Raw genomic sequence first — 12,008 nt, 5'->3', positions numbered from 1 at the left:
ACATGGATTGACTTTGCTTTGTCTTCAGTCAGAAATAAAGACGCTGTATAGAACCAAGATAAGGGTCCAGAGAAGCTTTGCTGGAGACTGCCCTGCAGGCTGACGAGGAGCCATGAAGTCTCTGCTGGCAGGTTTCTGTAAGTGTCGGTGAGCTGAGTGCATCCCAGCCACCTTCCATCCACTCACCTATCAACTTCGGACCCACAGCGATAACACAGGACTTTTTAACAAATGGTTTATCGACATCAAGTCACGAGATAGACTTGATACCCCTCTAATCCAGCCTACCCCGATGGCAAAAAACAGAAACAAAAACAAAAACAAAAAAAGTTACTTTAGAACATCTTCTTTAGTGGATTCATATTAGAGTCCAGGGAATAATATTACTTTTACTGGTGAATCACAATCTGTTAACCTAATAACTTACCCTAAAATTCCCCCAAACTGTTAATCTAACGATTTATCCCAAAATTTCCCCTAAAATGTCAACCTTAAAAGTTTTTAGTGTGTGAAATCTGGCCGTTCTCCGCATTTGGAAATCCAGGATTGCATTTGTCAGATTCTCTGAATTTCTCTCATATTTATCTTTCCTCTTTATTTGTACCCTTTTCATTCTTTCTTTCATTACCTTTTATGTGATTTGCCACAAACTTCGTAGAAACAAAATTATGCATTATGTTTTGGTTCTAAATATGTCAGAAAAGTATTTTATTTAAGCTTGCTTTTCATTTTTGCTATAGGGAGATGTTATCAAGTTACTGCATGAATATTAAACATCATATTTTATATTTTATATTGCTGTTGGAAAATTAATGAATATGTGGATGGGAACTAATTTTTTAATCCCAAAATGTTTACTTACAGTTCAGTTACACTGAAAATAATTAACAGTGAGAACAATCATCTTCTGTCCCTGCCATATTTTATTACCTCCCACAATAATCTAAGCACTTTTACATTTTGTATGAATAATAAAACCATTTGACAGTAGCAGTGATCTGATCCTTTTTTTTTTTTTTTTTTTTTTTTTGCACTGAAAGCAAGAAAACAGAACACAGGAAAATTTCCTCTTACTGATCAAATTGAGTCAAATTGTAGCCTTGTTGGAAATCTGTTTCAACTCAACTACTTGGCAGCCTTGTTCTTTGTTGAGTTTCCTGGGTGGTAAATGTGAAGCACCCTTGGCTTCTCTTCTAGGCAGAGAAACTGGTTTACAAGTTGGAGCCAAAAATAAATACTTTTCAGTCCAAGAGACTTATTTTTACCATCTTTCTTTAATTAAGGCTTCTTTCCTGCTTAAATTGAGGCACGTTTCTAATTTTATTCCCCCCTTCCCTTTTCAAAAGGATGGCCAGTCGATTCTGTTTCCATACCATCCATCCATCCATATTTTTCTTGTTCCCTAAAAATCTTAAATCTGATCTTCATCATAACCTTCCTTGAACAAAAATACTCACATTGACTTTCAATTTCTTATTTTATCTTATACCTATGTGGAATACAAGTTTAATGTGTAGCAAACTCAGGAAGAAATACACTCTGTTCATTCCTTACTCTCAAAAGTGGGCTATTTATTGGTTCCTGATTTTAACCATTCTCAACATTGTACTATTGACTATAAAACCTAGACAAGCCCTACTGTTTAGTAACTACATATGAGAATTTGTTATTCATGAGTGAACGCATACTCTGTAATGAAAGCTAGTATCATGCTAAAAAAACAACAACAAGGAAAAAAAAAAAACAAGAAGAATCACATAGATGGGGTTCTGTAAAAGGGACACAAAAGACAGGGAAAGAGCCCCTTGTGCCAAAGTTGGAACCATATTGAGTGACAAAAATAAGTATAGGTGTATTGGATTATAACTCAAAGCTTAAGATGACTATCCATGAGTCCACTCTGACGTAAATAAATGGGGAAGAATGGGCAAATCTCCTCTACAGAAACATTTCAGATAATTTATGTGGACACTCAGCTCACTAAGAGGTGGAGAATGACTCCCCACCCCTTAAGTGTGAGTTGTGCATAGTGATGTCCTTCCAAAGGGGACAGTATGGAAAAGGCAGAAGAGGGTAACTTCACAGTGAGAAAAACTGACAAACACTACCTCAGCCTCCAGGTCACCACTGACCTCACTGTCTTGTCTAGAACTTTGCATTGAATGAAATTCTGCAGTATGGGGTGGGAAGGGATAAATTGGGAGTTCGAGATTCGCGATACTACTATGTATAAAATAAACAACAAGATCCTTCCACAGGCACAGGGGAACTCTATTCAATATCTTGCAGTAACTTATAACGAAAAAGAACATGAGAATGAATGTATATGTGTATAGGGATAACTGAGACATGATGCTGTGCACCAGACATTGACACATTGTAACTGACTATACATCAATTACAAAAAAATAAATAAATAAATCATACAGTATGTACTCTTCCGTGCCCACCTTTTCCCCCCTCAGCATTATGTTACTGTTACAATTACCAGCAATTTGTTCCCTCGCTGCTGTATATTATTACCTCATTTGGACAGAGCATGACTTCCACAGCTTGTGTATTCATTCACATATTAACGGCCATTTGAATTCGTTCCTGTCGGGGGCCACAAGGAATCAAGGCTCTCTGAACAATTGTATATAACTCTTCATTAGGACACATTTTTCTCTTTTTCTGAGTGAAACTTTGCCAAAACTGGAATTTCTGGGGCTCATGGTAAGTTTACTTGTAAGAAATGGGCCAAATTGCTTTCCAAAGTGGCTGTGTATGTGACAGAAGCAACCCAGGCAGCAGTGATGAGAATTCTAGCGTGCCAGTGGCTGGGACTGTCAAGCTTAAAGTTTAACCGTTCTAACAACTGTGTAGTGATACCTCCTTTTGAATTTACTTATAGTTCCCTGATGACTAATGATGCTGAGTAATACTCTCATGTGTTTATACTGCTTATCTGTGTCTGTCTTTCTGGGAAGTGTCTCCACATATTTTGCCTTGTTAAATGAGTTGCTTGTCTTTTTGTTATTGAGTTGTATGAGGTTTTCACACCTTCTGGAACCAAGTTTTTGGTCAGATACATGCATTAAGAATAATTCTCCCAGTGTCTGACTTGCTTTTTTCTTAATGGTATCTTTATTTATTTTTTTTAAATGTTTTGAGGGAGAAGGTAATTAGGTTTGTTTATTTCCTCGTGCATGCGAAGCATGGGCTCTTACCACTGAGCTATATCCTCCCTGCCCCTTAGTGGTAGCTTTAAAAGAACAGATGTTTTACATTTTAATGACATTCGTTTAGCATTTTTTTCCCTTTTACTTTTGATTCTTTTATGAACTACCTAAGATATCTTTCTGGTGAAGATTTTTCTTGTGTGTTTTCTTCTAAAAGTTTTAGAGATTTTTGCTTTTACATTTAGGGGTATGATCCATTTTGCATAAAAGCTTTTAGACTTTTTTCTTTATTGTGGCAAAATGGTGAATATTCCACTTTAAACATTTTAAGTGTACAATTCAGTAGCATTAATTACATTCAAAAGGTTGTGCAACCAACACCACTGTTTCCAAAATTTTTCCATAACCCCGATCAGAAGCTCTGTACCCACTAAGCTGTGACTCCCCATTCTTTCTCCTTCCAGCCCCTGGTAACCTCTAATCTGCTTTCTGTCTCTATGAATTTGCTTATTCTAGACAGTTTAAGTAAGTAAAATCATACAATATCTGTCTTTTTGTGTGGCTTATTTTACATAGCATATTATTTTCAAGGTTAGACAAGTTGTAGCATGTTTCAAAACTTCATTTCTTTTTATGGCTGAATGACATCCCTTGGATATATTATTGACCACATCTTGTAGGTCCATTCATCTGTTGATGGACACTTGATTTGATTCCATGTTTTGATGATTATTAATAATTCTGCAATGAACACTGGTATACAAGTATCTGCTTGAATCCCTGTTTTCAGCGCTCTGGGCTGCATACCTATGAGCGGATTCGTTATGTCACGTAGTAATTCTATGTTTAGCTTTCTGAGGAAGCACCAAACCATTTTCCCCAATGGCTGCACCATTTTCTATTCTTCCTGGTGATGTACAATAATTAAAATTCCTCCAAATCTATATCAACCTTGCTATTTTTTAATTTTTTAATTATTATTATATTTTTTCTTCTAATAGTTCAGTGATTTTAGCTTTTATATTTAAGTCATTGATCCATTTTGAGTTAATTTTTGTATATGGTATGAAGAAAGGGTCCAACTTCACTTTTACATCTAGAAATCAAGTTGTCCCAGTACCATTTGTTGGAAAGACTGTTCTTTCCTGTTTGAATGAATTTGGCACATTGTCAAAAACCAGTTGGCCTTAGATGTGTAAGTTTATTTCTGAATTCTAAATTCTGTTCCACCGGTCTATACGTCTGTTCTTGTGCCAGTACCACATTGCTTTAATGATGTAGCTTTGTAGCAAGTTTTGAAATCAAGGCATCTGAGTCCTCCAACTTCTTTCTGTTTCAAGATTCTTTTGGCTACTTGGGGCCCGTTGGAATTCCATATTCATCTGAGCATTGGCTTTCCTATTTCTTCGATTTAAAAAAGCTGTTGGAATTTTGATAGGGTTTAAATTGAAACTGCAGATCACTTTGGGTACTATTGATATTTTAACAATATTAAGTCCTCCTATCCATGAACGTGGGATGTCTTTCCATTTATTTAGGCTTTTCTTTGACATTCAGCATTTTTTTGGAGTTTTCAGTGTACAAGTCTTTCACGTCTTCAGTTAAACTTATTCCTGAGTACAGTACTCTTTCAGACATTAACGTAAATGGGACTGCTTCCTTAATTCTCTTTCAGGTTGTTCACTGCAAGTGTGTAGGAACGTAACTGATTTTTGTGTGTTAATCTTGTACCTTGCAACTCTGCTGAATTTGTTAGTTCTAGTAGTTTTCTTGTGAATTATTTAGGATCTTCTTATAGAGGACTATATCACATGTGAATAGAGAGAGTTTCCTTCTTACTTTCCTGTTATTTCTTTTTCTGGTCTGATTACTGTGGCTAGAACTCCCACCACAATGTTGAACAGCGGTGGCGAGTGCAAGCATCCTTGTCTTGTTTGTTTCAGATATTAAGGGGGAAAGATTTCAGTTTTTTACCATTTAGTATGATGTTAGGTGTGGGCTTTTCATAAGTGCTCTTTATCATGTTAAGGAAGTCCCTTTTTTTCTGAGTGTTTTTATCATGAAAATGTGTTGGATTTTGTCAAACGCTTTTTCTATGTTAATGGAGACCATCATGCTGTCCACTGAAATAAAGTTACACAAGGTGAGAGTTGTGGGTTAGTTTTATTTGAGGCAAAATGAAGACTATAGCCCAGGAGACAGCATCTCAGATCACTCTGAGGAACTGCACCAAAGAGGCAGGGGGAACTCAGTATCATGTACAATTTTAGTGAAGGTGGGGTACGTGCAGTCCAGCCCATGATTAGGCACAGGCTCGCTGCTAGTCACGAGGAGCAGATGTCACCGTTAATGAGTTAAGTGCTTTTTTAGATATAAGGAGATATGAGAATTTGGGTTATAAAATCTTCTCCTGAAAATATTTAACTGTCTGAAGGCCTGTTCTGCCAGTTTTCCCAGAGCCCAGAGCACCTCATTCCTGATCTCCACCCTGAGTTCTTTCCAGGGAGGGTTGGAGGTAGGCAGCTGCAGCAGCTCATGATTTAATCCAAGCAGAGTTGGATGGCAAGTGCCGACGTGATCCAATCCTTGTAGAAGCAGTTATCAAGTGCCAATTTGTAGTTAGGCAATGTGTTTTATTACTTTGTTCTGTTAATGTGGTGTATTACACTGACTGATTTTCTATTTTGAACCACCATTGTAATCATGGTGCAATGAATCCACATTGGTCACGGTGTAAAATCCTTTTAATGTAATAATGGATTCAGTTTGCAAGTATTTACTTGAAAAATGTGACACCTATATTCATGAGGGATATTGGTCTGTGATCTTCTTCTCCTGTGATGTCTCTGTCTGGTTTTGGTATTAGGATAATGCTGGCCTTACTGAATAAGTTAGGAAATGAACCCTCCTCTTCTATTTTTTGGAAGAGTTTGGAAGGATTGCTATTAAGTCTTTTTTAAATGTTTGGTAGATTTCACCAGTGAAGCCATCTTATCCTGGTCTATTCTTTGTTGGGAGGCTTTTGATTACTGATTCGATCTCTTTAACTTGTTTTAGGTCTGTGAGATTTTTAATTTTTTTCTTGAGTCAGTTTATGTAATTTGTGTGATTGGGACCTTCTCATTCTTTCAGGCCAACAGACTATACTCACGTATTGTATCTTTCCTCGTATTATTATCATTTTTTCAAATCCAACCTGTAGTCAGAATTAACTCAGTTTCTCGTCTAAGTAAAATCGGGTTCTCTACATTTGTGTCAAAGTGTTAATAATGCCTTCCCTGTGAGTAGCTGTAGCCCAGTTCATTTACCCCCAGAATTTCTGTAATGACAAGACTCTGTCTCTTCCATTGGCTCATGGATTCCTCATTTACACTTCAGAATAACGAGGTTTCAGAGGGAAGATAACAGCTGGTAGTTATTTAAAGAGAACTTCCACAACGAACTGGCTGCTTGGCACCATTATCTTCTTCATGACATCTTGGGGCCACTTTCTCTTACTCCGAGCATCTTTTTTATCGTCCTGATGATGGTGGTTGTCTTGAAATATGTTTGTATGTTTCACAGGGTCTGCTCTCATTAAAAGCATCCTAAAATGCCCTTGAATTCCCCGATCCAAAATACCGCACTCATTAAGAGTTTACTCGCATCAGTTAATGATTTAATTAGCTAAACTCCTTGAGTTAAATCCTTTATCAGCTTTACATGTTGGCAAAGATACCACATTCTCACCCTTCCACCTTACAAAAGTTCATATACTCACACAAAGACAGCAATTTTCTATAAGTATTAGGTAATACATTTCTGAAGGAATTTCAACTTCCGCTTCAAGATAAAAGCAGCCAGGTGAAGAGAGATTGCCCAGCAGTGACGGCAATGAGTGAACTGTCAGGTATCACCAATGATACCAACACAAGTTGGGGTAGTGAGTTTAAGAATGAGAGTCCGTCTCCTTTCCAATTAAAAACCCCATGTATCTATGGATGGACCTAGAGATCGTCATTCTAAGTTAAGTAAGCAAGAAAGAGAAAGAAAAATACCATATGATATCACTCACATGTGAAATCTAAAAAAAGAGAGAGAAAAGGACACTATGACCTCAGTCTACAAAATAGAAACTGACTCACAGACATAGTAAACAATCTATGGTTACCAGGGAAAGGGGACAGGAAGGGCTAAATTTAGGAGTTTGAGATTTGCAAATGTTAGCTACTATATATAACAACAGATTTTTTAAAAAAAACCCGGTTTCTTCAGTATAGCATACGGAACTGTATTCAATATCTTGTAATAACCTTAATGAAAAAGAATATGCATGACTGGGACACTGTGCTGTACACCAGAAACTGACACATTGTAACTGACTGTACTTCAAAAAAAAATTTTTTTAAACCATGTATCTATAGCTACATATCACAATGCATACAAATGAGATGATGTTAGAAATCTCTGACCACTGGTATTTCAAAGACGCTGTCAATCAAAACAGACCTCAGCCACACTCAGCGCAGACTGGATTCAATGAGCGTCAGCCGTGATGAGTGTGTATGTGTTTGTGTGTCTGCGTGTTATGTTCGCGTGTGTGAATTTGCCAACTATAGATGTGTTGCTTATATAATGGGACAAAGAAAATGAAATTGCTCTGGGGAGAGGAGAGAGGAAAGAGGTGGCGAAAGGTGAGGGAGATGGTGTTCACCCAAGTCTGGAGCTGCGGAGGATACGGGGCATTGCTGCGTTAACACTAATTAGAGTGACATATATATTTGTAAAGTTTTTTTATTTTTTGAAAAGCTTTCAGATTTTCCTACTCTATCTCATGTCTAGCCTCACAATCAAAAGTAGAAAATTAGTCTTACTGTATGCTTCAGTAGAGAGCTACAAAGATGGGATTAGAAAGTCGTCTTCTAACTCTGAGGTCGGAGAGTCACAGAGTTCTTCCTGTCTAAGAGACTTGGAAGTAAACACGTTTCTCAGATGCTGGGTTGTGGCTCTTGCCGGGGCACCCTGTGAGTTCAGCCTCCCAGACGGAGACTTAAATGCGACCGGGGTGCAGTAGGTTTGTCTGGACAGGTGGGGACTTGGCTTCTTCTGCCAGCCCCGGTTGGACTCTGTCCTTGGGTCATTCTTCACAGTCTGACTGTCCTGCTCCCGTGGGATGTTGACTCTGTTCCTGACCTTGGCCCAAGCTCTGCGTCTGATGATCCCCCAAGGCTACCATCTTCGCACCTGTTTCTAGCTTTGTCACTCCCGTGTCCATTCTGGTAGCTCAGTGTGTCCTGCTTCTCCACGTGACTCAAGATGGATACATTTTTCTCAAGTTTAGCATGGACATCATGTGTTTTGTTTTTTGCCAGTTGGGAAAGTGAAGCTTTCAGTCCCGCCCGCCCCCCTCCTTTTAGGGACATGTCTATAAGCTGGGTACATCAGCGAGGGTGAACTTGGTGAGGATGGCAAGTCGTGCGGTCCTTGTTAAGGTCACTGCCATGCGTGCCAAAGGAACCATGCTCCTCCCTTGCTCCAAAGCTTCCTTTGCTCTTTTTTTTCTTTCTTTCTTTTGCTTCCTGATGCTGCTAACACTGTTTCTACAGTCACCAGTTCTCAAGGTGCTGGTCTCTCCCCCTAGAGTTCTTCTGGGTGCATCCGTCTGAGGACACTGTTAATGTTTGAGAGGTTGGCCACATCCTATAGAGGCCCCAGAGGGCCGAATACTTCTGGTGTTCTAGGAAAATCCCTTTCCTTCACTTTTATGTTCATCTCTGTTAAACAACCCTCTGAACTTTAGAAAATGGGAATCTGTTAGATCATATGTAACCAGAAAATCTACAATATGGTTTTAGAGTCTTCAGAGGCTTTAAATATTAGAGTTAATCTCCTCTCCCCCACTTCTCTCTATTTCTCTCTCTCTTTCCCTGGTCTCTATCTCTGACCATTTTAAAGCCTTCCATTTCTCTCTCTAAGAGAAAAAGTCCCCCCTACTATGAAGCGATCTCCTTCCTGGGTGAGTGTGATGGGTTTGTTGGGAACTGGCTTCCCGCCGCCCCAGGCTTACATCACTCCAGCTTAGCCACCTCAGAGGAGAAACACCATGTCTCTCTTTCAATAGCCATATATAAGAATTCACCAAAGACACAATTTAGCCCAGTTTGGGTCACATACTTATCCTCAGGTCAACCACTGCCATGCAGGGTAAGCTCCTGGGTCTGGAGCAGCATAGAATCCCCACAGAAATAGGGCAGTTTCACAAAGAAGAGAAGGAAGTTCTGTCAAAAGAAAAGAATAGGGAACGCTGGGGAAAAAGGGCAGTAAAGGCTCAGTTGGAAAAAACAATGTCCTACTGAGTTTCTGGTGAGAAAGGCTTATGTTTTACTTGCCACACATCTCTCTCTAGAACTCCGAGGTGCACCCATGGAGGCGGGTCAGAGGCGCAGCTAGTGGCAGCCTATAATTCTCAGGTCGCATCCCTAATATGACCAGGGCTGGAATCCTGGGCAGCTCTGGGCCAGTTCTCTTTTTCCTGGATGAGTTTTTTCCCCCTCAGGAGACCCTTTAATCATCCATGCTTTAAACTCATGGCAGGCCATCCCAGCACCAGACCAGGAAGATCAGTTTGTCTAAATCCTAAGATGAGAAATTCTTGGAACTCTGGAAGATGTGTAACATCTTGATCTTCCCATAATTATGGCAGGGAATTATCATCTCTGCTTCTGTCAGTATCTAGGCTTCTTTCAATGATTAATTACTGAGAGCTTTTGCACAGTGTTGCCAGGTCCTTTCAAATGATGATGATGTGAGTCAAAAATATCTAATTAATATATCTCGTACCATTTGGGTTCCGTTAAACAAATTTATTCAAGTTTGGATTTTTGTGTAGTGCTCTATTTTACAAAAATGCCATGGAAAGAAACTTTCATTCTCTAAATCCAGACGAATGGAGTGGACAGCTCTATTTCTGGAATCATTTATCTATAACCCTTACCAAAAGAAGGATCATGGAACAGAGGACATTTGGAGGCTGTTTCCACCTCCATCAAGCTTATTTTGCCAGATGGAAACAATTTAATCCAGATTGTTCTGTTTTTCCCCTAAATTTCACATTATTAAATTTCTTTTTTTTTTTTTTAATCAGAAGTTCCACAAAGTCATGTTTTCCAGAAACACGGACTTCACAAAGTGGAATCTCGTCATAATAAAAGCTGAGTGAGCTTGCATGATACCGGTAATTAACACACGTAAGCAGCACGAGAATTACCAGGGATGTTTCTGAAGGCCCCGATGGTAACGCTGCCCTCGTTACCACATTACTGAATTTCCAAGTAAAAAGAAAAATGATCTGAACTGACATATGGCAACACAATGATGACTTGCTTTTGTACAGCTCAGCAGGGAAAGCATTAGATTCTGGGGATCTAATATTTAATGCCTACTTTGGTTTCTTTTGTTTATAGATACTTGTGTGTAGAAGCTGTTGACCCTCAAATTTCTATCTCCAGTTTCAACCTCTCCTTGACTTCTTCGACCCTTTGTCTCCTCAGCACTTCCACTTGGCATCCGGCCAATAGAATTCATGATTCTTCCTACCTAAACGTGACCCCCAAATCAAGTTCTCTGTGTCAGGTGCTAACCTGGCTCTCAGTTTGAACCCCACCCTTGGGGCTTCTATTTTTTGTGACACTTGGCTGGGACTCCGCTAGCAGCCCCCTTGAGGCTCTGCCTGGAGGGGATGCTGGAGGGAGACTTCAAGCCTGGAGGATGAAGGAGGAACTCTTGTTTGCCTCCTAGTTCTGGTTTGCTTTCACTTCTTGTTTGGGCTTCCTGTTCCTGTCAGTGTTTTTATATATATATATATTAAATTACCAGTGTTAAAACAGCTGGAAGGATGTCTCTCTCCTAACTGGATCGGGCCTGAAATGTCCTTCGTCTTGGTTAAGGACTCATCATCCCCCCACTGGCTCAGACCAAACCCCTGGGAGTCACCTTTGATGTCTTCCTTGCCCTTATACCGCGGAGTCAAGCCACTAGCGAATCCTCCAAAACCTACCTCAGAGCCCATCTGAATTTGGCCTCATCTCCTCGCTTCCACTTCTATGACCTTCACCTAAGACGTTGTCTCCAGTTGCCTGCATTCCTGTGGCGGCCCCCTCGCTGATTTCCTGAATCTGCACACCCCCACCCCCACCCCCGCCCCGTTTTCCAGCCTCCATTCATCACAGCCTAGACCAACAGATCTTTTGAAAACTTAAATTAGATGATGTCACTTTTCTGTTCTCAACTCTCAAATGGCCTCCCTTATATTTTAAAAAGATCCACTCTTTGCCCAGGTCCCCAGGTTTTCCTGTGGACTTGACACATTTCCCACCTCAAGCCCTGCTCCTGCTGCCTCCTTCTCCCTAGAGCTCCCACTTCTAGGATCTCTGGGTGACTCAGAGCTTCACAAGCATCAGAACCTTGTGCAATGTCACCTCTTCAGAGAAACTACTCCTGGCCAGCCTCTCAAAATAGAAAGCCCCCTCCCCACCTTCACCCCCAGCACATAGATCTAAGACAGTTCCAGACGTTTTCATTGCTCACATCACAGAAATGGCTAGCACTGATGTGCCAAGCACTGCCCAAAGCACGTTACACGGTAATTATTTCTCATAAGAATTCAGTTAAGTAGGTATGTTATTAGTCCTACTTTCAGATGAGGAAACCGAGGCACAGAGAGGTGAATAACTTTTACAAGGTCACACAGCTTGTCATCAGGAGAGCCAGGATTCAAATGTAGAAGCTCTGGTTCTAGAACCCAAGCTTTTTTTTTTTATTGACATATAGTCAGTTTACAATTTTGTGTCAATGTCTGGTGTACAGCAT

The 12,008-nt window shown here is 39.9% G+C and overlaps 1 non-coding gene across 1 annotated transcript; it reads right to left on the bottom strand.

Annotated features, from left to right (window-relative positions):
* Positions 1-10,276: 10,276 nt before the first annotated feature.
* Positions 10,277-10,348, bottom strand: LOC116667427. Its single transcript, XR_004324304.1, has one exon. It is a non-coding gene; the product is annotated as a small nucleolar RNA SNORD18 (small nucleolar RNA).
* Between the last annotated feature and the right edge of the window lie 1,660 nt (positions 10,349-12,008).

Source organism: Camelus ferus, chromosome 11 (assembly GCF_009834535.1).
Source record: "Camelus ferus isolate YT-003-E chromosome 11, BCGSAC_Cfer_1.0, whole genome shotgun sequence".
In the NCBI taxonomy this organism is placed as follows: Eukaryota; Metazoa; Chordata; class Mammalia; order Artiodactyla; family Camelidae; genus Camelus; species Camelus ferus.
Note: the sequence above shows the minus strand (reverse complement) of the source record. Positions and strands in the feature narration are given on the sequence as shown.